This window comes from Ailuropoda melanoleuca, chromosome 3 (assembly GCF_002007445.2).
Source record: "Ailuropoda melanoleuca isolate Jingjing chromosome 3, ASM200744v2, whole genome shotgun sequence".
NCBI lineage: Eukaryota > Metazoa > Chordata > Mammalia > Carnivora > Ursidae > Ailuropoda > Ailuropoda melanoleuca.
Window position 1 is genome coordinate 118984073 of NC_048220.1, and position 27848 is coordinate 119011920.

Sequence of the window (27848 nt, forward strand, 5' to 3'; positions counted from 1 at the left end):
TAAGGGCTGTTCACCAGCCCCCAAATCTCCAAATCCAACAAGGAGAGAGAAAGAGATCCTAAGAGTGTTAAGAACAGAGGAGTAGCTTTGGGAATACACTGAAATATCTGATGGTGTACACATGCTAATACCTCTAAGACATTGGAAAGGAGGCCATCATTCACATTTTATTCACTCATTCAGTGAACATTTGTTGAACACCTAGTATTCTCTCCAAGCCATTTTATAGATATAATGCAATTCCAAGGACACTAAATGGGACCTCTGTTCAGAGACCAACAAGGCACTCCTTGTACTTGCAGTAAGACTGCTCCTTCCTAGGTGTCTTTGCCTCTATCTGTAGGGTCAAGAGGATGCCCTGGAAACCCACTACTGCCTGGTCACAACTTGCCACCTTATCTGCCTTGAGTCCACTAAAGTTAATCTCATATTAAAACTGCAAGTAGCTGTACTTCTCATTCCCATTCATTTCCCACTCTAATCCCTACACTGTTCGTATCATCTATTCTATTCCTTTCTCCCACCTTTTCCTGACTTCTGAACACTTTAACATCATTTTCCTTTGGACCTTACGATCCATCATCAATAAACCGCTCTATACCTTTAACCCTTTCTGAAGGTTGCCTTCACTTTCTTGCTCTAATCAAAACCTGGCTCTCTCTTGAGCCTACTACAACACTACATAGTTGTAAGATATTTTTTCTTCCATATGGTTGGGGTTGGAGTGGGAGTAGTCCTCCCAATTCCAATATCACCACTTTCAGAGTATTCTCACTCCCTTTTCCCTAAAAAAATACTCAGGTGTGAGTTTCATATCATCAGACTGTCCCCACCATCTCCATTTTGTTTCTGTCTACTGGCTTTCTGGGTTATTGTGCTTGATTTCTTGGTTTTATTTCCTGACCCACTGCATGCTTCTCCTTAGTTCTTGGTAATATGAAACACATGGGTGATCCAACACTTTGGCTACTTAGTTCTTTCACATCTCTCTTCCAATAATCTTGACTCTATCCTGCCTTAGCACCTCATATCTATTATTATATCCTAGCCCTTATCATTACCAATAATTGCAACAGCATACTATTCCTGACAACCACTTTTCTAACTCCTCCCTCTATCCTGTAACTCCTAACAAGGCTTGTGTCAAACCAGAACCTACAGTCCATTGACCCTACCATTTTTTAGCCATCTCCCCTTTTCCTGTTGACCACTTTTTCCTCCTTACCCAGTACAAATTCCATAGTCCAGCACTGTTATCACTCACTTTTATTCATTTGCAAATCCCTTGTCCTTCTCTCTTACTTCATCATACTGCCTTAACACAAGCACAACCTGGTTAACCCAGCTATTGCCTACTTTTGGTTTCATTTTAAATCTGTGATCATTTTTTAAAATATTTTATTTATTTATTTGAGAGAGAGAGCATGCACAAGGAGGCAGAGCGTCAGGCAAAAGGAGAAGGTGAAGCAGGCTCTCAGCTGAGCAGAGAGCCCGACATGGGGCTCCATCCCAGGACCCTGGGATCAGGACCTGAGTCAAAGGCAGACGCTTAAATGACTGAGCCACCCAGGCACCCCTAAATCTATGATCATTAACCTCATTGAGTCTTTACTGATTTCTGAGAAATGTCCTGTATTCTCCTAGTCCATTCACCTTCCCACTCTCTTAGATAACAATTACATACCTTCTTGTCTCTCTTCAAACCTTCAGCATCTCCTCTCACATCCTCAGTCAAGTGTTACTTTTGGATGAATATATGGGCTCCTTTTTAAGACCAATCTCATCTTCTCTTGTCTATTAAAATGTACCACTTGCAGTTCTTCCATTTCTTTCCTACATTATCATATCCCCCCCCTTCAAGGTCATTCCCATGAGCATACAAACATTCCATTTTGTTCTCTCATCTTTACTTCAACCTAGAAACACACACACACACACACACTCACACATATATATATATATTTTTTTAAAGTAGTCTCTTGCCCAGCATGGAGCCCAACATGTGGCTTGAACTCACGACCCTGAGATCAAGACCTGAGCTGGGATCATGACCTGAGCTGAGGTCAAGACTTAGACTGAGTCACAGAGGTGCCCCTGGAAAGGTTCATTGAACATTTAGTATTTGCACCTACTGGGGCTGGAGGAATGGAAAAAAGAAAAAAATAGAATCACTACATACTGCCCCTACAGACCAGAGGTAGAGCTCTGCTAAGAAAGATTTTAGGATTAAAGACTGAAGATATGTGCCCTCCTAGAGTCCATAGTCTCTCATGTTCATTCCCCCTTCTATTAACCCCCCCTTCATTCTTCCCTTCCTTCTCCTACCAATCTTCCTGCTATTTCTTATGTTCCATAAATGAGTGAAACCATATGATAATTGTCTTTCTCTGCTTGACTTATTTCACTTAGCATAATCTCCTCCAGTTCCGTCCATGTTGCTGCAAATGTTGGGTAATTGTTCTTTCTGATGGCTGAGTAATATTCCATTGTATATATGGACCACAACTTCTTAATCCATTCATCTGTCGAAGGGCATCTTGGCTTCTTCCATGATTTAGCTATTGTAGACAATGCTGCTATGAACATTGGGGTGCATCTGGCCCTTCTCTTCACTACAAACTACTAGAAGTTATAGAGCAATTCAGTAATGTGGCAGGATACAAAATCAATGCTCAGAAATCAGTTGCATTTCTATACACATTGTGTATATGGATCACATCTTCTTAATCCAGTCATCTGTTGAAGGGCATCTTGGCTCCTTCCACAATTTAGCTATGCTGCTATGAACATTGGGGTGCAACATAATCATGGAACATTACACTAAAAATTAAGGATATGCTGTATGGTGACTAACATAACATAATAAAAAATTATTATAATAAAAAATAAATAAAGACTGTAGATATAATGAGTTACAGTACTTTAATATTACCCATAAATTTCCATAATACCAGCTTTCTATTGCCCAGGTAACATCCGTAATAGAAGTCATTTTGCTCAGAGCAGAATATTTTATGAGCCTTTCCACAGTTTCTATCACTAGAAATGATAAATTTGGACTTTGTTATGAATTCATATGTATAGTAGCTGGCTATTTTCTTTACAAACAACAGATAAGACCCTACTCCACAAATTAAGGCCACAATTTATTGAACATCAATAAGCTTACTGATTACCAGATTCTTGGCTGGGTGTTTTCATCCAATTGTTCATTTAATCCTCATGGCAATCCTGTGAGGCAAGTAGAGTTCCTTAAGTTTCAGGTAGAAAACTGAGAAACAAACAAACAAAAAAAATTTTTGTTTTGTTTTGTTTTTAATAAAGGCCTTCCCCATGAGTTTTATAAAATTTTAATTTTAATTAGGATAACATACAAATTCTTTGAATAGTCAAACACAAGAAAAAGTATGCATGCAGATGGTCTGAACTAAATAAATCATGTGCACTTGAGAATGAACGCCGTCTTATGAAAGAGAACTCGTCAATGGCTACAGTGGATTTATTGTGTGAGTGGTTTCTACAGGACACCAGAAACCCCAGGCAATGACAAGACAATTTAGCCAACAGACAACTGGTAGCTTTAGGGGGTATGCAGGGAGGAGGGCATGGATGAGAAAGGAGGAGGGAGTCATACACAGTGTCAGATACAATATGCTTTTTCAATTTCAATTAGGTAGCTTAGCNATTTTTATTTATTCGACAGAGATAGAGACAGCCAGGGAGAGAGGGAACAACAAGCAGGGGGAGTGGGAGAGGAAGAAGCAGGCTCATAGCGGAAGAGCCTGATGTGGGGCTCGATCCTGCAACGCCGGGATCACGCCCTGAGCTGAAGGCAGACGCCCAACCGCTGTGCCACCCAGGCGCCCCACAATATGCTTTTTCAATTTCAATTAGGTAGCTTAGCTTTTTCTACTCTCAATTTTATATTAAAATGTTTTTGAACCTGCAGAACAGTTGAAAGAATAGTCCAATGAATAACTGTATGCTATTAATGTAGGTTCCAAAATGAACATTTTGCCATATTTGTTTCTCTCCAAATATCTATATTTTTTCTTTATTTTAGAAGTAGGTTAGTTGCAGACATCCTGCTTCTTCGGGGTGTAATGCTCAAGAATAAGGATATTCTACATAATAACAGCCAAAGAATCACACTTAATAAGTTTAACATGAATCCATTATTATCTACTGTGCAGTTTATTTTCAAATTCTCCCAATTGTTCCAATAATATTGAATATAAACCATTTTAAACTCTGCCTTCAGAACCCAATCACGGATCCTAAATTGCATTTAGTTGTTAAGTCTTTTGGGTTTCCTTTAATCTAGAACACTTTCTCAGCCTTTCTCGTCTTTCATGTCATTGATCTCACAGAAGGGTCTAGGCCATTTGTTTTGCAGACTGTTCCTCAATTTGGATTACTGTGATTTTTTTCTCTTATGATTAGATTCACAATTAACATTTTTTGATGGTAGTACTGCATAGATAATAAGATGAATTTTAACATATATTAGATTTTCTTAATAAATGTATTACCTATAACTAGGTTTTGCTTCAGTAATTTACATGTATTTAAATATTTATTCTTTGCTTATAATGCAATTTTGCTTTAAACTTAAATGAGATGAAATGTACTCTACTGTCACGAATAAGAATTTCTTTGCAGATTAGCAAATTATGTATTTTCAGTGACAAATTTTAGATCTTAATTTTTTTTTTTTAAGTAAGCTGTATGCCCAATGTGGGGCTTGAACTCACAACCCTGAGGCCAAGAGTTGCATGCTGTATAGACTGAGCCAGCCAGGTGCCCCAGTGACAAATTTTAAAATTAAGAATGAATGCAACAGGGACAACTGGGTGACTCAGTCAGTTAAGCATCTGCCTTCGGCTCACGTCATGATCCCAGGGTCCTGGGATTGAGTCCTGCATCAGACGCCTTGCTCAGCGCGGAGCCTGCTTCTCTCTTTGCCTGCCACTCCCCCTGCTTGTGCTCTCTTGCTCTCTCTCTCTGACAAATAAAATCTTAAAAAAAAAAAAGAATGAATGCAACATAAAATGTGTGAATGTAATTGGTTTAAAATATTTATACACAACTAATGAATCATTGAATGCTACATCAAAAACTCATGATGTTCTATATGTTGGCTATTGAATTTAAATTAAAAGAATATTTATGTATTTATTGTGTACAAGGCTAATAAATTCACTATACTATTTTTGTCCAGGTGATAATGAAATTCCAGTAATGTGAACCCTTTTTAGAAGTCTTAATAAGTCTTTGCTACAATGTGGAGTAAAACTAACAAGGTGTTTGATAAGAAATGCCAAAATTGTTAGCTGTAGAAATACGAAATAGAGAAAATCTCCTGAAATAGCTCAACATTTATTTACAAAGTTTTAACGTGTGCTTTACAATAATTATGGTTGCTGTTTATTATCTTTTAAACGTATCTCCTGTAATTAGCACATAACCTTAAGAGGGAGATATATTTTTTTACATTTTGTAGGTCAGAAACAAAGCAACTTTTAGTCATTACACTAAGTCCCTTTGGTTTTATCAGTTTACAAAAACGCTTGCCTTATGAGATGCTTAAGTGATGCCATTTCCATCTCTCTGTTATAGTTCTCCTGGGAAGAGACTGACTCTACTTGCCACCATTCCAGAAACTTCTCTTATGGAAAGGAAGTAGGAGAATCTAGAGACTAAGTCATCTAACTTCCCTCTGGCCTTCCTCCTCCCAACTGCAATCTAGATCTGAAGTTCCTTTCCTTTACAAGCTACCTTTCGAACTGTTAGGCAGATGTTGCCCTCCTGCTGGAGAAATGAACATTTCCCCAACATCCTGATGTACCTTATCCACAGTAAATTTGCAAAGCACTTAATCTAAGCTAGGATAATTAAGGATGATTTGTTTTCAACCATTATTTTACTTTTAATAGAACGTTGACCATAGTTTTTCCTTAGCCATGATTTTAGTTTTTCTGTGACAAGAATACCCACCATTAACATTATTATTACTCTGGAATTTCCAGTCGATACAGACATAACCTTTAGGAAGGAGAAGTGAATTTTCATTATTTACAGATATTATGATTAGATATCAGAGAACTCTACAAAATCAATTAATAATTATTGAAAATGGAAATCTTAGATTTGAGATAAACATATATTTTTTAAGATTTTATTTATTTGACAAAGAGAGAGAGAGCACAAGCAAGGGGAGCGGCAGGCAGAGGGAGAGGGAGAGGGAGAAGCAGGCTCTCTGCTCAGCAGGGAGTCGGATGCAGGGCTCTATCCCAGGACCCTGAGATCATGACCTGAGCAGAAGGCGGTCACTTAACTGACTGAGACATGCAGGCACCCTGAGAGATAAACATATATTTTTAAAACCCTTCCAATACACCAGTAAAAACAAGTCAGAAAACAGAACAGAAAAGATTTCATTCAGAATAGCAATAAAAAACATAAAATAACTAGAAATACCCATAGTGTGAGGTATAAGGTAAACAACCCATATTACTTTATATCAAAAGGTATGTAATAAAGCTAGCCTATAATGTTGTTGTGAGGCAAAACAGAAAGCTCACTAAAACAGAATTGAAAGTAGACAATCGGGGAGGGGGGTGGGGGAATGGGATAGACTGGTGATGGGTAGTAAGGAGGGCACGTATTGCATGGTGCACTGGGTTATACGCAACTAATGAAGTATCGAACTTTACATCGGAATCTGGGGATGTACTGTATGGTGATTAACATAATATAATTTAAAAAATCATTAAAAAAATAATAAAAAAATAAAAATATGTGAAAAAAAAAGAAAGTAGACAATCAACCCAGTATTCAAGAAAGCATTAATATGTGATAAAAGAAGTATCACAAATCAATGGGCAAGGGAATATCATTTTTACTGGTGCTCTAACAGTGGATTAACATTGAAAAAGAATCAGTTTTGTTTCTAACCCAGCACTACAAATCAAAATACACTTTGCATGGTTTAGAATTATATGTAAAAATAAAAAAAGTAGGGGTGCCTGGGTGGCTCAGTTGGTTAAGCATCTGCCTTCAGCTCAGGTCATGATCCTGGGGATGGAGCCCCACATCTGGCTCCCTGCTCAGGGGGGAGTCTGCTTCTCCCTCTGCCCCTTAAGCCACATGCTCTCTCTCACTCTCTCTCTCTCCACCTCTCAATTAAATAAATAAATCTTTAAAAAAAAGAAAAAAAAAACCCTGCCAATGTAAAGTGGCAGCTGGGGACACATCACCATGGTGGTTACGTTAACGGTGCCGGGGGAGAACAGTTACAAAGGAAGTCATTGTGGAGCGTAGAACACAGTAGTCCAAGGGCTTGCAAGCTGAGGGGATGGTCACATGGGTAGGGCTCCTCAGGAGGACTTCTTGGGGGAGTTGGGCCCTTGGAGAGGGTGTCACATTTGGGTTGTTGGAGAGGAGGGGACACCCAGGCAATGCACACTAGCAAAATTACACTGACTAAAAAAAAAAAGAGTGATGCCCCAGGAAGGGGATGGAAGCTCCAGGAGGGTGGAGATTCGCATCTGCTTTGTTTGCTGCTGACCCCTCAGGACCCTGGTGCTCGAGAATGGCTGCTGTTGGGGAGTAGCCAGCTTCTGGGCCAGGAGATGCGAGTTGGGATTTGAGACAATGAGAAGCCTCTGAGCCGTGACCACCCACGGGTGAGTGGGGTAAACAGAGATAGAATGTAAGAGAATCCGCAGGGTGAAGGTATTTGTAAGTATGAAAGCAATGAACGAAAATAAGAAAGAAAAGGTGAAGAGATTTTTTAAGAGCATTTTCAGAAGGTCTATTTTGCAAAGTGTATAAATCAAATCAAAAGTAAATGGAAAAATAAGACATAAAGGGGTAAGGTCAGTACATGGACGATATCCTAAAAATTATTAAGATGTGAGGATTTATCAAGAAATGGGGCAGGGAAATGAAATTTTTCAGAAAAGAACAATTACAAATGGCTAATTAACATTGAAAAATTTTCCATTTTCTTGATCGTAAAAACAAATTTAAAATATTAACTACTTCTTCCTCTTTTTAAAATTAACTAGTAAATGTTAATAAGGAGGGTCAACTTTCTGGGAAAGTAATCTACTAACACGTCCAGAGGGCTTTAGATTGTTCCCACCTTTTCATTCCTAGGATCTGTTACAGTCCTAACCAGTAGCTATATTAAGGAACTCAGAAATGCTGGCAAAGCTTTTGTGCAAAGAATTTCTTCTCAGTGTTATTGACATAAAAAAAAAACAGGAAAAAAACCTATATAAGTAATAATTTGGGACATATTGTTATCTACATAACAATAATAGATATAAATACAAAAATATATAAAATAAATAATAACAAAATATTATCCACATAATTAAATAGGAATAAAAATGTTTTCAAACAATTTTAATGATTTGGAAAGATGTTATATTGTAATAAGAAAATAAAAGCAAGATGCAAATTTTTAAAAATGGACTGATGCCAACGTGTATTCTAACCTCCAGGGTGGGTGTGTATGTGTATATATATGTGTGTGTTTTTGTTATGAAAAAAGAGAAGAATAAACTTAAATTTACATCTTTGTATGACTGGCTTTTGCTGTTTTCCCTGGCAGTCTTTTATGTCCTGGATAGAGCTCTGAGGATAGTCTTATTTTTCTTGTTTATCATTTTATTTTTCAATAAAAAGTATTAATATGGTGTAATATAAACAGTTATACCAACAGCCAAGATAGCTAAGAACGAAAGCTGCTGTTTACATTCTCTTCCTTAATAAGTGTTATGTTTGCTCTGGCTAAATTGCCACTTTGGCAAATTCACTTTTTTTTTTTTTTACATTTGTCCATGTAAAAGTGATGTATAAGTCTAAAGAAGTAAAGACTTAATATTAACTTTTAATGTTTAAGTCAAATTCTGAAATGAACATTGTAATGATTAACTATGGATTTTTTTTAGTTTATTATATAAACATCTTTAAAATAAACTGTGGTTGAATTCATAACATTAAAGTAAACATTGAAGGCAGGAAATCCAGTGAACTCTCTTATCATTAGTGCTTAGCTGTCAAAACGCCTTCATAATAGGAGTAATTTTTAGCTCATATCTTCACTCAGTGTCTGATTTTAATTTCAGCATGATACTCCACACCCGATGTGTTAGAACAACCAGATTTTTAGGATGAAAAAAATGGAGTGTGTGAAAAAATTTGCTTGAATACTACTACTCAAAGATTTCTCCAAATGTCTGTCTGGCTAGGCAGCCTGATGGTCTGGGGAGAAGAGGGCTTCTGGACATAAGCACATGCCCGAGGGATCAGAGAAAACCAGAGTCTAACAAGTACTGCAAATGCTATGATTCACTCACTTATTTAATTTGACGATTTAAAGCTGTGATAAGAGGCAGGCAAAATCTGGTGTCAAATTCAAAATAAAGTGTGGTGATCTGCCTTGTTTTCAACTTGTTGTTTTCTGATGAAAACACTTTTCCACAAGCAACACTGATGAGCAGATGGTGCTAATAAGACCAATTAAGTGCTAAGCTTCTGGAAATGTTTTTTGTTGAGTGACATCTTCAGACTGTTTTGTGCTAACATACATCTTAAGCCATGTGTTTCTAAGGTGCAATAGCATTAATAGTTATGGTCACTGGAATTTTCATTTTCAAAAATACGGACCCAGACAAGAAAAAACAAAACAAAACCCCAAACCCCAAAAACCCCCAAAACTCTCTGGCCCGATTCCAATGACAGTATGTGAAGTTGAGTGATGAGATTCTAACCCTTTTGGGACTCTGGGGGGCTTAGTCTAGGTCACTGGTTTCGTGTAATTGGTACATGAAGAAATTTTCTCTAGTCTGCAATGAAGAAAAAAAATATATATATAAAGAAACCACCCAAAAGTAATGGATTTTGGGGGGTACTTCCCCCCCTTTTTTTAAGATTTTAATTATTTTTTTGACAGAGAGAATGAGAGAGCACAAGCCGGGGGAACAGGGGGAACAGTAGAGGGAGAGGGAGAAACAAGCTCCCTGCTGAGCAGGGAACCTGATGCGGGGCTCGATCTCAGGACCCTGAGATCATGACCCGAGCCGAAGGCAGACACTTAACCAACTGAGCCACCCACTTTTTCCCTTTTCCCTCTTAACTTCTACTTGTTTTTCCTGGTAGTTTAGAAGTCAGCGATCCTATTCTTTTATTGATTTCTATCTACACGATATCTTTCATTTGGATGACAGTAAACAGAATTGAATTAATTATAATACATTTTCATCATTGATTCAGGAATGATCTTTGTTTTCTTTATTTTACTTTTACTTTTATACATTTATGCATTTATTTCAATTTATTTATTTGGAGAGACAGAGTGCAAGCCATGTGGGGGTGGGTAGAGGTGGGCAGAGCAGAGGGAGAGAGAGAATCGCAACCAGGCTCCATGATCAGTGCAGAGCCCCACCCGGGGCTCAATTCCATGACCCCCATGATCCCATGATCATGACCTGAGCTGAAATCAAGAGTTGGACACTTAACTAACTGAACCACCCGGGCACCCCTTAATTTTATTTTTTTTAATTTACTTTTACTTAACACTCCTCCCCAAAAAAGCTATCATAGTCAGCCAAGCCAAGAACCAAAGTACTACCAATAATTTACATCTACCTAAGTATTCTTTCCTTATCCCAACTCCCCATCTCCCTCCCCCCAAGTATATGTTGTCTTCTTTCTGTATGTGTGCATCTCCAAATTTCTCCTTTTTATAAGGACACTAGTCATATTGGATTGAGGCTCACTCTAATGACCTCATTTTAACTTGATTAAATGCTGTAAAGACCCTATCTCCAAATAAGGTCACATTCTGAGGTACTGGAGGTTAGGACTTCAACATATGAATTTGGGGAGACACAATTCAAACCATAACAACAGAGAACTTACTTTTTATTACTTTCAGGTTAACAGTGAGCCCCCTTGAAAAAGTTTGTAGAGGACTTGGTTCAAATCCTTCCCCAGAAAGGAAAATGAGAGGAGGGATAAAAATGACTAATGGGAAAAAAAAGAAATTTAATAGTGGACATCTATAATTTTTGCCTGCCCAGAATTTTTCTCTTCTTCTTTTGGTAATATCACCTTGATTTTTGCCCCATGTGTGGTTCAACTGGGGACTGAAACAGAGTTCGTTCGTTTCCTTCCTTCCTTCCTTCCTTCCTTCCTTCCTTCCTTCCTTCCTTCCTTCCTTCCTTTCCACAAATCACATTGCAGTATCTTCAGTTTTATGGTTTCCATTTCATTAACATGGAAATAGAATATAAAGACATTGCAGAGGGGCACCTGGGGGGCTCAGATTTTTAAGCGTCTGCCTTCAGCTAAGGTCATGATCTCCAGGTCCAGGGATGGAGCCCCACGGCTGCCTCCCTGCTCAGCAGGGAGTCTGCTTTTCCCTCTGCTTTCACTGTCTCTCTCTCTCAAATAAATAAAATCTTTAAAAAAAATAAATACATTGCAGAATAGTCTGAGTGCAGAATCTTTCTGCAATTAAAGATTTTTTTTCAATTAAAGATTTTTTTTCAATTGCCTCACTTGCATGTGATTTGATAATATTTTTAGCACTCACTTTTTTAAAAGATTATTTATTTATTTATTGGAGAGAGAGAGTGTGTGCATGCAAGCACGCATGAGAGCAGGGGGAGGACCATATGGGGAGGGAGAGGGACAAAAAGACTCACACTGACTGCCAAGCCCTTCACGGGGCTTGATCTCATGACCCTGAGATCATGCCCTGAGTCAAAACCAAGAGTCTGACACTTAACAGCCTGAGCCACCCAGGCAGACCTTTTAAGCATGTTTAAGCATTTGACTTAGTTTTCATAGAATCAGAGCCTAACTTACTTGCACTTGTATTTCTCATTTTATGTAACATTTAATTGAATTATCTAATTATAATAATCAGTACAATTGGCATCAACAGGCTTGAGGATAAACAGCTGATTCTTGGGTAGCATGAAACTCGGTGTAGAACGGGTTTCCTTGAGCATTCAGCACCTTATGGCTATCAGTCAAATATGTTTTACCTTTAGTCTCTCATTTAGAGAATTCATTTGAAATACTTTAATTTTGAAATACTCGATGTATTTTTGTAAAAAGGTAAAGTCAAAAGAAAAGATAGTGTACTCACAGAAAAATGAAGCATGGCAGCAATTTTAAAGTTAATTCACAGAATAAGATGACAAAGCAACATGCTAGAATAAGTGATGTACTTGAATTATAATTGTGAAAGAAGTAAGTACTACATTAGTGAAATATTAACCACATCAGCATTTTGGGAAGGTTTATATGATCTCAGGGGAAACAACAGTCAAAATTCCAGACCCTAATTCTAAATACAGAAACAGTAACTTTCAAATACTGCAAAAGCAATGATTGTGTCGCTGTGACTATTTCAGTTAAGTAATAAAAACAAAATCATGCTTTTTATTTTGCTTATCTGTTCCTCCACTTCACCTAGTTTTACATTTTCTGCACCAATTTATGACTGCATTTGTATTTTCTACTATTACGTTTTCTATTGCAGGTTATATGGCAGGGTTTTATCTTTGGAATTTCCTATGGAATTACACAAAAGAAAAATGGCAGATCTTGCATCAATAGCAGATTTATCATTTTTTATCAATCTCTGAGGGGATTCTGAGGAAATATAATTATGCAGTTAGACTAAGAACTTACCATATGGGATATGAATACAGAAGAGAACCACCTACCCATGGAAATTTCTTGGAAGAATGCCTGTGCCCTAAAAGGCGCAAAACTGGTAAAATAAATATTTATTTGGCATGTATAATTTCCATAGCTGGATTAGTGAGTAATAAACTACACACTGGCTCAGTGACTAATGTTGCCATCTCTTCCTACTTTAACTGTACGATTACCTATTCTGATAGCACAGAGTGTGCTCACACGAAGGGAAAAACAAGGTAAGCGGAATCCTTTTATCTATATTCTAACTGCTATTCTAGAAGACTATGCCACTCGATATTGAAGAAAAATGGAAAACTTCAGTTGTTTATGTTCTGTCTAAGTTTCTATCTAATCGAATCCTCGGTAACAAGTAGATAAAGCATTAGTATACTGGAATTTTTATTGTAGATGTATTACTTTATAAAACTTTTTTTGTGTTTCTTTTTACTGTAAAATGTACATAACATGAAAGTCACCATTTTAACTATTTTGAAGTGCAAATTTGGTGGCATAAGTATATTCACAATGTTGTGCAACCCCCACAGCTACCCATTTCCAGAACTTTTTCATCATCCTCAGCAGAAACTTCCTGTCCATTAAAATAATAACTCCCCATTTCCCCATGCTCTTAGCCCCTGATAGCCTCTATTATCCTTTCTGTCTCTATAAACTAGCCTATTCTAAGTACCTCTGATAAGTGAAATCATATGAAATTTGTCCCTGTGTGTTTGGCTTATTTCACTTAGCATAATCCTTTGTAGGCTCACCCATGTTGTAGCATGTATCAGAATTTCATTCCTTTTTAAGGCTGAATAATATTCCATTATATATTATATATATTCCATTAATACATAATATTCCATTATATATACATATATGTATAAATAATAAACACATACACCATTTTGTTTACTCAGTCATTTGTTAATGAACATTTGAGTTGTTTCCACCTTTCAGCTATTGTGAACAATGCTACTGTTAACATTGGTGTATAAAAATCTGTATGAGTGCCTGCTTTCAATTCTTTCGTTTATTTATCTGGGAATAGAATTGCTAGGTCATACGGTAACTCTATGTTTAATTTTTGAGAAATCATCATACTATTTTCCAGAGTGGCTGCACAATTTTAAATTTCTATCAGCAGGGCGCCTGTGTGGCTCAGTCGGTTAAGCGTCTGCCTTGGCTCAGGTCATGATCCTAGGGTCCTGGGATTGAGCCCCACGTCGGGCTCTCTGCTCGGTGGGGAGCCTGCTTCTCCCCCTGCTTGGGTGTATGCTCTTTCTCTCTCTCTCTCATAAATAAATAAATAAATACATTTTTTAAAAAAGAGGTTGATAGAATTTCTAGTTCAGTGAAATTCTTACTGTGTTCTCTGGTAGAAGGGTCCTCTTGAGAATGAGAATTTAATCTGGCAATATCTAGAGTTTCAGAGAAGGGAAGCACAGAATCTGAAAATATGTCACTGATAATGATGCTGAAAGAGATTAATCTCACTTCTTGTTTTCTGGATCTATGTATTCCAACCATGGGGGACACAGCACCATTTATAGATTACTGATTTAAAGCTTTCACTACATTTTGGGGACTGTGCCCTCCCCCACCCCCCTTCCCAGAATGTTGTCCTTGAATCGGAGAGTTACTTGAGCCTATAAAAGTTTATTCAAGCATCTAATAAGCTAGATGCTTTGGAGTAAAGAGGTATGTGAGAAAACCAGTATACCCAGTGCTCACGTGCCCACTGACACACCACTTTGGCCATAAGATGGGTCCCTTCATTAGAGGTAATGTGTTAGTTGCTGTGCTGATAGACCAGTCACTCTAAGCCTCTGAAACTGTCCCCCGCCCCCCCCCACCGGCTCAGCCAACATAGTGAATCAGAAATAATGCCACAGTCCAGAGAAAATGCTGTCTAATGCCTCCATCAGTACTTAAAGAATTCAGGACTAGAGATCTCCATACTGTCGCTGTGCAGTCCTCTTGTTCAGTCCCTACAAAACCTGTCAGATGAAAGCATTTCAGGCTACCCCTCCCATCATTACCACCATGAAGTACCATAGTTACTGCATATTCCAACATTCACTTGACTTTCACCCATATCTCAGTCTGTCACAGCGGAGAGCCCCAGCAATTGCAATGGGGTCTTACTGCTGTCTGGGACCGATCCAGTTGCCACATTCCATCCTACGTGCCTGTAGAAAACAGACCCAATGGTTAGTGTCTTCGATCACGTTTCCTCGGAAATGTCCTCTGAGGTGGATGTTGAAATGCCAGGGGTTTGTGCTCGCTTTGGTAGCACAGATCCTAAAACGGGAAACGCAGGGGGTTTACTGGGGAGTGTTCTCCGGAACACCACCGCTGAGGGAGTACAGAAGGCAGGCGGGAGCAGGGGGAGAAGTTCATCTGTGATGCAGTTATAAAAAGGGGTTTGGCAGATCCCGTGGAAATGTCGGAAGCTGTTTGCCCTGCAGATGTGTCGCAAATCCAGGCAAGGCTACTTTGCCCCCAGTCGTGGGTTAGGCTGTGGGAGGGGCTGTCAACGTGGGTGAAGCAGCTCCCTTTGGCCACTGGCAACACCCTGAAAGGTGCTCAGCTGTGAACCAGCAGCAGTCCCCAGCCCCAGCGATGGCAGAGAGGAATGCTGTGGGCCAAGGGCAGATCTGGGTGGCTCATGACTGCACTTACACGAAAGCAGAGTTGAGACAACAGCATTGCCGCAGATACTCTATTTGGGAACTGATGTCAGGGCACGACAGGAGGGTGACAAAGGAGGAAGGAAAACCAGTGCAAAGATATGCTATTCAGTCAGTGGCTGCTTTAGAATAAGACTGCCCCTCGTGAAATGTTATGAGGGGCTGTAGGAAATGCATCCCAGAAGTTTCTACCTGGGGAGAAAAGATAGAAGCAGTTATCAATCGGCTCTCATTGGTCAAGCGTAAAGCCATTAAACCTCCCCGTGGTTCTGGGTTTCCTGTGCACCAGGGCTGAGAATGCCAAGAAAAGCTGCCGTCCGGTTGCATCTGTGAGAAGCTTGTAGAAGCCAGTATGGAATGGGTTACCTCAGGACAGGGTGGAATTGAAAGGGTCTACCAAAGATATCTAGTACTTCTGGAAATACCTGGAAGAATTTAAAATGTAAACACTTTATAATCCACAAATTTCACTTACAGAAATTTATACTCCAGAAATTTGGGCTTATAGAGACAAATGCCTATTTGAATTTGACAGGCTCTGGGGCCAGCTGCCTGGGTTTAAGGCCAAGTTCTGCCTCTGTAAATGTGGCACCTGTCAATCTGTCATGTCTCACACGGGTTGCGATGTGAGAGTATTAAAGGTTGCTGAGAGTATTAAATAAATTAAACCATGCAATAGGCTTTGGAGAGTGCTTTGCCCGTAGTGAGGTCTCTATCCATGCCAGTTATTATTAATATTACTCTTTTTCTTTAAAGATTTTATTTATTTATTCGACAGAGATAGAGACAGCCAGCGAGAGAGGGAACACAAGCAGGGGAAGTGGGAGAAAGAAGCAGGCTCATAGCAGAGGAGCCTGATGTGGGGCTCGATCCCATAACGCCGGGATCACGCCCTGAGCCGAAGGCAGACGCTTAACTGCTGTGCCACCCAGGCGCCCCCTCTTTTTTTTTTTTAAAGATTTTATTTATTTATTTATTTGACAGAGATAGAGACAGCCAGCGAGAGGGGGAACACAAGCAGAGGGAGTGGGAGAGGAAGAAGCACGCTCATAGCAGAGGAGCCCGATGTGGGGCTCGATCCCATAACGCTGGGATCACGCCCTAAGCCGAAGGCAGACGCTTAACCGCTGTGCCACCCAGGCACCCCATTATTAATATTACTCTTTTTTTTTTAAGATTTTATTTATTTATTCGACAGAGATAGAGATAGCCAGTGAGAGAGGGAACACAAGCAGGGGGAGTGGGAGAGGAAGAAGCAGGCTCATAGCGGAGGAGCCTGATGTGGGGCTCAATCCCATAACGCCGGGATCACGCCCTGAGCCGAAGGCAGACGCTTAACTGCTGTGCCACCCAGGCGCCCCCTCTTTTTTTTTTTTAAAGATTTTATTTATTTATTTATTTGACAGAGATAGAGACAGCCAGCGAGAGGGGGAACACAAGCAGAGGGAGTGGGAGAGGAAGAAGCACGCTCATAGCAGAGGAGCCCGATGTGGGGCTCGATCCCATAACGCTGGGATCACGCCCTAAGCCGAAGGCAGACGCTTAACCGCTGTGCCACCCAGGCACCCCATTATTAATATTACTCTTTTTTTTTTAAGATTTTATTTATTTATTCGACAGAGATAGANGACAGAGATAGAGACAGCCAGCGAGAGAGGGAACACAAGCAGGGGGAGTGGGAGAGGAAGAAGCAGGCTCATAGCGGAGGAGCCTGATGTGGGGCTCGGATCCCATAATGCCGGGATCACGCCCTGAGCCGAAGGCAGACGCTCAACCGCTGTGCCACCCAGGCACCCCAATATTACTCTTAACAAGGATATTGGTTAAAGCTACTGTTTGTAGAAATAAAAGATGAGAAACAACCTAAATACTAGGTAAAGAAATTATAGTACAGCCATGCACAGGAAAGTTTCATATGCAACATATGTTCTAAGTGAAACAAAAACCACAAAGCCAAGCCCAAGTGTAGAAAAGAGTGCCTAGTTTGTGCTCCCATTTGTGTAAAAAGCACATGTAAGCACATATGCAAGAGAGATTATTAGTGTTTACCAAATGCTGGTCCTCTCCTGCTTCCTGGGCACACAAAAGATTGCTCTTTGCAATTAAGTGGACCGTGTGGTGAGCTCTGGCCAGGGTGAGTCCAAGCAGGAGAGAGGAGCCCCTGTGCAACCTTCCAGCTCTCTCTTCCTGGAAGCCACAAGGTGGGATTGTGGCGTCACAAGGTGATGTAGCTTAAACATGTAGTTTGATGCAAAACCAAAAACCTTTGTTGTGTCTAGCCACTGAAATACTGGGTTAAATTTGCTATCACCACATAACCCAGCCCACCTGGGCTAGAGGAGACAGAAAAATGAAAGCCCTGGTTGCTCCCAGGGAGGAAAACCAGGGGACCTAGAGTCAGGGGTTGGAGGGAGACTTATTTTGTCCTCTATATCTTTTCATGTTACTTGAATATTTAAACTACAAGTGTAAGTTATTTTTTTTTTAATTTAAAAAATTTTGGGGGCTCCAGGGTGGGTCAGTCAGTTGGGCATACGACTTTTGATTTTGGCTCAGGTCATGATCTCAGGGTTGAGGGTTCAAACCCCACGTAGGGCTCTGTGCTCCGCGGGGAGTCTGCTTGAGATTCTCTCTCCCTCTGCCCCTCCCCCTGCTCATGCTCTCTCTCTCTCAAATAATAAATAAATAAATCACTAAAAAATCTTTAATATTAAGTACAGTTTGGGTTAGACAGGAACCACCAAACTTCCCTAAAACTTAGGAGAAGGTACAGCCCTCATCCCCCTCAAAACAAGAACAAAACCAAAAGATAAAACAACCTCCCCCCACTCCCCGAAAAAGACAAAAGCAGAGATATCATTTAGCCAGATTATGTTATTTTCTCCAAGGATGTTCAGCAGCTTGAATAAAGATGCAGAAAAAGAGCCTTTTGGACAAGAAAGGCAGTAAAGACAGGAAGGAGTGGGGTCTGTGGTCATGGATGGGGAGAAAGTGGTGGGGCGGCACTGGAGTTCTTGAAGAGATAGTTTATGCTCTGGCACCAGAAGAAGTAATGTGGAGAAGTAAGTATTCGTGATTGGGTAGTTGTACACCAGAGGAAAAAATTTTACTAGTTATGACAAGCTCTGAGAACGAGGTAGGGTAAAGTGAAAGGTAGCATGGTTTTGATATTTTAATGCAATTCCTATAAAATTTGGTCTTGTTTATCTCATGTTTATAATATTCAGAGTGATTTCAAAATACCTTGCATATTTCATAACATAGCTGGCGACAATTAGAGAAATCGTCATCGTTTTCCTTCAAGAGCTTTGGAAAAAAATTTGTGATTTTTTGGTAAGTTTTAGCTGCAAATGATGGTATGACATATGGCTGATCAATAGTGACCAACCTGGATATTTGCAGGACATCTATGACAAAAAAGGATGGCAATTTCACAATAAGGATAAATAATGGACAAGATAAAAGATAACCTTGACAGAGAACTCAGTTAAGAGGGAAATTAGAAAATATTTAAAGATCCTGATTCATACCAATAGGCCACTCTATGGGATTGCATCTAAAATAATAAACAGTATTTATACAGATGATTTCCTTGAGTTGCAGAAAATTTTTCTTAGTGAGTAGAGAACCATGGCATTTTGGAAAATAGATGAAGGATTTTATTAACATGAAATAATAGAACCACTCTCAATAATACTATTGCAAATGCGGGAGAAAATTAATCAATCACAGTAGTTATTCAGCACCTACTGTGTGCCTGGACAGGGGACGCTGTTTGAATCACATAGCTATGTGATTCCTGATTTTAAGGTACTTTTGGTTCATTTGGAGAAATGTGGAACAATGAAACATTCCTCACAAGAATGATGGAAATAAAGCCAGATAGTAACCACTGATGAATTGCAAGGTAAAGAATAAAAGTGGTATAAAAATTCAGAGAAAAGAAGCTCAGGGTAGTTGGAATATATGTTGAGGGCTCAGTGGAAGTTACTATTAGCTGGGTTCAGAACCGGAAGCCCCAGATGAGAATCTGCTGCTGTCCTTTACTAACTTGTGACTTTGAACAAGTTTATTGAACTTGCCTGTTTCTTAATTTGTAAAGGAGGAATGACAGTACACACCTTGCAGTGCTGTAGGGTGTGCCAGTCCCTCAGATCTGTTTCTCGCCCTTTCTGTATCACAGTCGAGTGGGGGTGGCAAGAACCTCCATTTCCCGAATGCTCTGCACTGACACAAGTCCTGACAGATGCATATATTGGAGCTCCTCAACCCCCACGATGATAGGATCTGGAGATAGGTTCCTTAGGAGATAATTAAAGTTAAATGAGGGCATAAGTGTGGGGTTCTAATCCAACAGGCTATGGCCTTAGAAGAAGAGGAAGACAGAGATCTCTCTCTCTCCTCCATGTGAGGACACAGCAAAAATGCAGGAAGAGAATCCTCACCAGAAATGGACCACGCTGGCACCTTGATCTTGGACTTTCCAGCTTCCAGAACTCTGAGAAATACACTTCTGTTGTTTAAGCCACCCCCAGTCGATGGCATTTGCTTATGGCAGCCCGAGCTGACTCAGAGCGGGTTTCCACGTTAGGAGGGTCAGGCCAATGGCAGGTACGGGAGAAGAGTAAAAAGTGGGAGGAAGGGAACAGCCAGAGTCTCTCTCTCCTCTCTGTCTCAGCAACATCTCCAGCCTCTTGCCACCTCAATTCCCTGTATTTAGGCTGTATCTAGCTTCTCGCTTCTGCTGGGGACATCTGGTCCTAGATTCCAGCAGCACCAGCTCTTCTTCCTTTTGTCTTTCAAGACTTGGGGTGCTTGTAGCTTTCTGCTGTTATTAATCTCTGGGTTGCCTCACTAGCTCCCACTTTGTTACTGTCAGCTCTCCCATCACCTGTGTTATTGGTTTTCAGGATTAAATTCTCTCTATGATAAATATGTAAGTATGTTGTCTGATTGAATTTTGGCTAAGACAAAGGGTAACTCTTAAAATGGAACACTGTGAAGCTGTAACATGCCTTAAAAGTAATAAATCTATATGCATGTAGATGTCATACTACACACGCCTGTCTTTGCCCATCCTGCCCACAACGCCTCGTGGCCGTGCCTGTAGTATGTCTTCTTTGATCTGATCGATTATTCTAGAAAACACAAAGGGAGCTCATCACAGGTCACAGTATTGACCTAATCACAATCCCTCTCTCAGAAACTGGAACTCAGGGACAAAGAGGGACATTCTAGCCAGTGGTGGTCACTGGGGCAGAAGTCAAGCTATGAAGTTCATGACCATGTTCTGGTAAGTAAAAAAGAATGTAGTTGAGAGATAGGAGCAAAGAGTAAGTCACATGGCTCTTGCGAAGTAGAGTGTAGCCTTCGTCCCAGATAACTTTCAACTCCCCAGTATCAGTTTTGTTGTACAGGCTTGGTATTGAGATCTTTTAAATGCTTTCCATAAAGGTAACTTCACTGGGGCTAGCTTATTTGGATATCTGTTATCTTTGTTTTTGAGTCCTTGACTAGGACACCCTGTGCATCTGTGTACACACACACACACACACACACACACACACACCCGCAGACTTTGAGCTGCCTTTAAAAAGAGTTAGCTTGTGATCAGGCAAATAGACATTTATGTGGAATTCTGTTCAAGATGAACAACATGAGCAAAAGTTCATGGTTGAGAGAGGTGAGACTCTAGAATAGCTGGCTGACTGCTCCACTTGTTTAACTAACATAGTTTACCTATATGTCTAGAGGCAAGTTGTTTTTAAGTTTCATATAGTTGGAATTTTGTAGCCCTTACTCTAAATAGTTAACTAATAATGTTGGCGTTCCCTGAAGCCTGATTTATAAAATAACATAATTATAACACTCACAACAGAGCAGTAATCATTCCATTAAAATATATTAAAAACTAGATTTATAAGCAGCATGTTTCCTCCATGCCCTGAAGGTCATGCTACAAGGTTTCTGCAAAATTGGGTCAGGGAGAAAATGCAGTAAAGAATGAACTGTGTCTGGTAACTATCCTATTCGTAATTTCTTGAAGATAAATTTTTGAAACTCAGGGCACCTAATGGATCTTAAGTACCAGACACAGCCCAGTTTTTGTGTGTTGCTTTGTCTTGCTATTAGGTGTTCTGCTGTCATTCATTCTCTGCCGGGAAGAATCTTGCTGCTGAGATGAACATTCCTGTGTTGATCAACTGGTTACATTCAAAGACAGGCTGGAATCTGGTTTTTTTTTGTTTTTGTTTTTTTTTAAAGATTTTATTTATTTATTTGACAGAGATAGAGACAGCCAGTGAGAGAGGGAACACAAACAGAGGGAGTGGGAGGAAGAAGCAGGCTCATAGCGGAGGAGCCTGATGTGGGGCTCGATCCCATAACGCCGGGATCACGCCCTGAGCCGAAGGCAGACGCTTAACCGCTGTGCCACCCAGGCGCCCCTGGAATCTGGTTTTTGATGTCAATGTGAAAATGTCAATGTACAAGAAGGGACATGAATGGAAATGTGAAATACGCTGCCAGAGGAAAGTCCTTGTTACAAAGTTTTAAAAGGTATTGATCAGCTTCACCGATATCTGGAATTTGTCTGGAAGTTGTGTCTTTTAAAGCAAAGAGTATTTTCTGGACACAATATATGCATGTTCTATAGTGGGTTTTAAACTGATTACACAAATCCATTTGTTAATGTACTATACTAATATTTATTGCTTTGCATTGCATTGTTGTCAACATCTGTCTTTTTTAATTAATTATTTATTTATTTATTTTTAAAGATTTTATTTATTCATTTGACAGAGATAGAGACAGCCAGCGAGAGAGGGAACACAAGCAGGGGGAGTGGGAGAGGAAGAAGCAGGCTCCTAGCAGAGGAGCCTGATGTGGGGCTCGATCCCAGAACACCGGGATCACGCCCTGAGCCGAAGGCAGACGTTTAACGACCGAGCCACCCAGGTGCCCCAACATCTGTCTGTTTTTAAAAGATGTTATTTATTTATGTATTTGAGAATGAGAGAGAGAGAGAGAGACAGAGAGAAAGAGAGAGCAGGGGAGGGGCAAAGGGAGAGTGGGGGGCAGAGGGAGAGATAATCTTGAGCAGACTCTGCGCTGAGCGTGGAACCCAGTGCAAGGGCTGGATCTCACAACCTTGAGACCATGACCTGAGCCAAAACCAAGAGTCTGAAGATTAACCCACAGAACCACCCAGGTGCCCCTTGACATCTGTCTTTTAACTTTTGGCATTTTTCTGACACCACCGTGTCAGTGGTGAGATGAACACGCTCTGTAAGCCCACTGGTCCCAGGAGGTGGATCAGAGACACGGCAGCAGAGCTGCCTCAGTCAAGCTGCCCCTAAAAGGCACAGCCTACCTCAGCCAACCACAAGCTCGTGGGCTAAGTAAATACCTATTGCCGTAAGGGTAGTGAAAATTGTGGTTGTTTGTTAAGCATCATTGTTGCAGCCATAGTTAACAGGTACAACAATAATGGTAGTTTATTATTGAGCTCGGTAGTTCCAACAGCAGCCTTTTGATTCCTTCTTTTGTGGTTGTGACAAATGTAATGGCTCCCCTAGTGAATTAGTTATGGTTATAGTTTATTAGTTATGGTATCATTCTGGAAGACCAGTCTAGAGTTTGCTGCTCCAGCGCTTCAAACAGTTTTTAGTGATCTATTTCCTTTTTCTGCTTAAGATAAGCATGCCACCTCACACCCATTAGGATGGCTACTACAGAAAAACAAACAGAAATTTAGAGTGTTGGTAAGGATATGGAAATATGGAAACACTATTGCATTGTTAGTGGGAATAGAAAATGGTGCAGTTGCTATAGAAAACACTAGGGCAGTTCATCAAAAAATTAAAAATAGAATTACGATCCAGCAATTCCACTTTAAGGTATAAAACTCAAAAGACTTGAAAGCAGACTTGAAGAGATATTTGCACACCCATGTTTATAGTAGCAGCCCATGTGTCCATCAATAGATGAATAGATAAACTGGGGTATATACATTCAGCCTTTAAAAAGCAGGAAATTCTGATACCTGTTACAACATGAATGAACCTTGAAGGCATCATGGTCTGTGAAATAAGCCAGTCACAAAATCAAATTAATGTGAAGTACCTAGAGTAATCAGATTTATAAAGACAGAAAGTATAGATAAACTCTGGCTTCCCTCCACCCTCTGGCTCATTTTGGGATCAGAATAATATGGTGTAGGGCCAAGACCGTTGTTTACTCCCTCACCATCTAGGTAATAGTCTGAATAAGGAACTATCACAAAATGGCTGCATTTCCCCCCATGCACAAGAAGGGCATGAGTTCAGCCCATAGTAGACAAAGTGTAGTACATGCTGGCAGTGTCCTGTATCCCTGGAGAATTCAGTGTGCTTTCCTGAAACTCCAGTTGCCAGTATCTGCGTCTTTGCCTGAAGGTTCTTCCTTCCACCCCTAACCCCAACTACAACCGTGGAAACCCATGCTGTGCATATAGAGTAGGCCAGAAGTGGGAAGAAGAGTAAACACTCTGCCCCTTCACTTGAGCAGTCCTCAATCGTCGACTCTTGGGATTTTATGTATAAACATTCCAGCTCCCTCACCTTGAAGCTGGGGTAACTCTGAGGCATGTGTTTTGTATCATTTCCAAGGGTTTCCACCGGGGTGGGGGGTGAGCTCTAGCTCCCACTGTGGCATCTGGTCTACTGGCTACCCTCCTTTCCCTTCTTTTTATCACATCCCCACTTCTTTACCTGTGTTCCCTTTACTTTCCAAATAACCACCTGTACTCAAATCCTTGTGTGCAAGTAAAACTCCAATGAAGCCACCATGGGAGATTTGTTCCTTAAGTCTCCTGTGAGTCCTTGGCACTAGGGTCATAGAACCTGTCTCCGCAACTGAACAGCGAGATAACCATGTCCACTTGGATGAGAGTATGATCCTCATCACGAGTTAAGACCAGGAAACTCATGGAGTCTCCCTGGTGGCACTCCACCTCCCACGTAAGTCCATCCATCCCGGCCTCACCTATTGCGCAGGAGAAGAGCTGCCTCTGCAGCTTTCTTCCAAATCACTGGGATCTGGGATTTGAGTTTCAGAGCTGCCTTATGAAGCCTGAAAGTGAACACAAATTCCCTCCCAGTGATTTATTTCCAGGTCTAGTGGGATAAACTGAGATGGGTATAGGCTGGGTGGTGGGAGCAAAGAACAAATGTGGGGAAAGCAAAGCAAAAGGTGGAAGGCAATTGCTAGAAGAGAAAACCTGGGATCTAGTTTCACTTGTGAGCACTTGTGCTGGTTAGACAGTGTGTGATGAGCCAGCCTGGCTTAAAGACACAGTTGGAGAGAAAACTTAAAGGACCTTGATTTTCTCATACAAAAATTATTTTAGTAATAGTAAGATTCTTTGGCCCTGAACCCTACTCATTTCACCTTCTGCATTAAAACTGAATACATTCAAAGGAAAGAGTCACTGCAGGTGAAGCTTGGTTTGAGGAGTTACCCAGATTCTACCTCCTACTTTCCTTATCACACTTTGTTCTCCCTAGTGTCTGTCTTATTGATTCCATAACCCACATTATCCTTGCATCACTGAGGGGACTGATAACTCTGGCTCTAACTTGAGGAACTCATAATCTGGTGGAGGAGACAGCCATAGAATCAGATTCAAATAGTCCGTAGTAAGTGCTGAAAGAGGGAAATAACATATGTGCTATGGAAACTGGACAAAGCAGCTAATCGTAGCTGGTGCTATTGAAGACGAGTGAACTAAAAGGCCCTGTGAGATGAAGGGGAGATTTCCAAGCTCAGAAGTACTGCAGAGTCATTTTAGGCAGAAGGATCACCATGCCTTCTCTTACCTGTGTGAATCTTGGGATCCTGGGGCTGGTCGCGAACTTGAAGACTCCACATATGTTCCTTAACAGCTATTGGGGGAAAGAGAATCCATTAGGAAAGTTAGCATTTTGCGAAAAAAGGTGTTTGTTTGTTTTTTAAGTTAACTCGTCTGAGAAACCGTCTCTGATGTGTAGCTTCTAAAAAAGTAGGCATTTATTTCTTATGAATTGAGAACTTCAATGGATAAGCCACATAATTTGAAATTAATACCCACAGGAAACATTAATGAGGGTCAAAGCACAAGGACAAAGTCAACTTGATGTATATATTGCTTTTTGATTAAAGGGAGGGAATACCTAGGGTTCAAATTCCAAAAGCAATTATCAAACAGGTTTGGGCAAGGTATTAGCTGAGGCCCTGATTTTTCATCTAAAAACCCTGGATTTTCTGTGAAGTCATTTCCTCTCTTAAAGCATCACTACAAAATGAAAGTTTTGGAGAATTTAGAGAAGGGGGTGATGGGGTTACTTTTGTCGTGCAGCTAAACATATATTAGGGACCCTCTTCATTTCTTTTTTGGTGGAAAAGTTTAAAAATTTAGGAATGCTTTTCACTGTACTTATTATTGTTAAATGAAAAAATTTTCACTTGAATATTTGTAAGACATTAGATATTTTTAGGAGATTAGATACTGTGAAGGGAAATAACTAATAATGAATATGCCACTCCCCCCAGTTCTACCATTTCTTAGGAATCTGTGAGTTGAGTTACGTTTTGGGTTACTATAGTTAGTAAGGTCCTTTCTGGCCCCAAACACATTTCCTTTCTTCTTCATCCACATTTTTACTGCCAATGTGGGGAATTATTTTATCTCTTGGGAGTCATATTTGAAAATGTAATGTATTAGTTAGGGAACGGATTAGAATCCTGTAAAAAGAGACCCCAAAATACAGTAGCTTAAGCAAGACAGATTATTTCTCTCTCACACAGAAGTCTGGAGAGGCATTCTAGGGACAGTATGATCTTGCCATGCTGTCAGGAGCACTATCTTGTTACTCTGACGCGATCAACACTCAGGTTTCAATTCCTTGGTTGAAAATGGCAGTTTCAGCTACAACCGTGATCAATTTATTGTAAAACTAATGAAGATTTGGCTTCAGGATCCTTCACTTGCATGGGTCCTTTCCAGGTGGTATGTAATGTTGGAGGGCTGCAGGCTTTTCCAAAATACAACTGTAGGGACACTTTTTGTGTCATAAAACCCTTTGGCAGTTTGGTGAAGTCTGTGGACCCCTTTTCAGAATAATGTTTTTTAGAAGCTTGAAGTACAGTTCCCTCTCTCTCTGGCTGTCTGTCAAATAAATAAATAAAATCTTAAAAAAAAAAAGAAGCTTAAAGTATAATACATAGGATTTAAAAGGAAACCAATTATATCAAAGATCAATAATCAGAGTATTTTTAAAATGTTGTGATATAGTGGGGTGTCTGGGTGGCTCACATGGTGAACATCTGACTTTTGGTTTCGGCTCAGGTCATGGTCTCAGGGTCGTGAGATTGAGCCCCACGTGGGGCTCCATGCTCAGCAGGAAGTCTGTTTGAGACTCTTTCTCCCTCCCCCCTCTCCCCCTCTGCTCCTCCCCCGACTCCCTTGAATAAATAAAATCTTAAAAAAATTTTTGTGATACAGAAATATGTATGTTTCTTTATTACACATTAAACAATCAGATCTAGTGATGAGACTAATAACTATCATAATTTTGAACTTGTAATGAACATTGAAGATATTTCACAAATCTGTATTAATTTTTTTAAAAGATTTAATTTATTTATTTGACAGAGGGAGAAACAGCCAGAGAGAGAGGGAACACAAGCAGGGGGAGTGAGGGAGGAAGAAGCAGGCTCCCAGCAGAGCAAGGAGCCCGATGCGGGGCTCAATCCCAGGACCCTGGGATCCATGCCCTGAGCTGAAGGCAGACGCTTAATGACTGAGCCACCCAGGCACCCCAACAAGTGTGTATTAATTGGAATGTCAAATGAGCATATTTTAATTTTATTGGTGACAGAGTCACAGCCAAGCAAATACAACTATGCCTTTGTCTACATTTATAGTACAAGGAAAAATATTAAAAATCACACTCGCCAAGGTAAGAGATCCGAGTGATACATTTTCATGGATTCTATATTGGTTTTCTAAATGAGAGCCAACAATTATCCTAATATTTGACTGACTTTATTTTCCATCTCAGTTTCTCTCTATGTTCGCTTCTTTTCATCAATATATATTGTGATTATCTCAGGGCTTTCCTCTATTTCAGTAACTCAGTTTTTTAGGAAAGACTATTCTTTTTTTTTATATGTTCATTTGCTTTTTAATGATATTATTTTAGTCCTCAATTTTCCCTTCAACTCATAAGCTCTCTTTTTATTTTATTTTGATCTTGTATTTGATCTCTTGCTTTCTTTACTTGATATTCTTATTCATTTTTTATTCAATGATGCAAGTTCAGGGAGTTTCCTTTTGTTCCTTGAATTAGATTTTCTTCTGGTTTGAGCATTTTGTCTGTTTCTTCAATGTTTCCTTCTTCCCTGTAT

General features: G+C 40.0%; 1 long non-coding RNA gene across 1 annotated transcript in view; it reads right to left on the bottom strand.

The window, feature by feature from the left end:
• Positions 1-3192: 3192 nt before the first annotated feature.
• The window catches only part of LOC109490245, a 52996-nt gene continuing 28340 nt past the window's right edge, over positions 3193-27848 (bottom strand). The window contains exons 3-4 of the long non-coding RNA XR_002143533.2: positions 25280-25345; positions 3193-3271 (exon numbers count right to left, since the gene is read on the bottom strand). This is a non-coding gene — a long non-coding RNA (uncharacterized LOC109490245). The remainder of the gene's footprint in view (positions 3272-25279; positions 25346-27848) is intronic.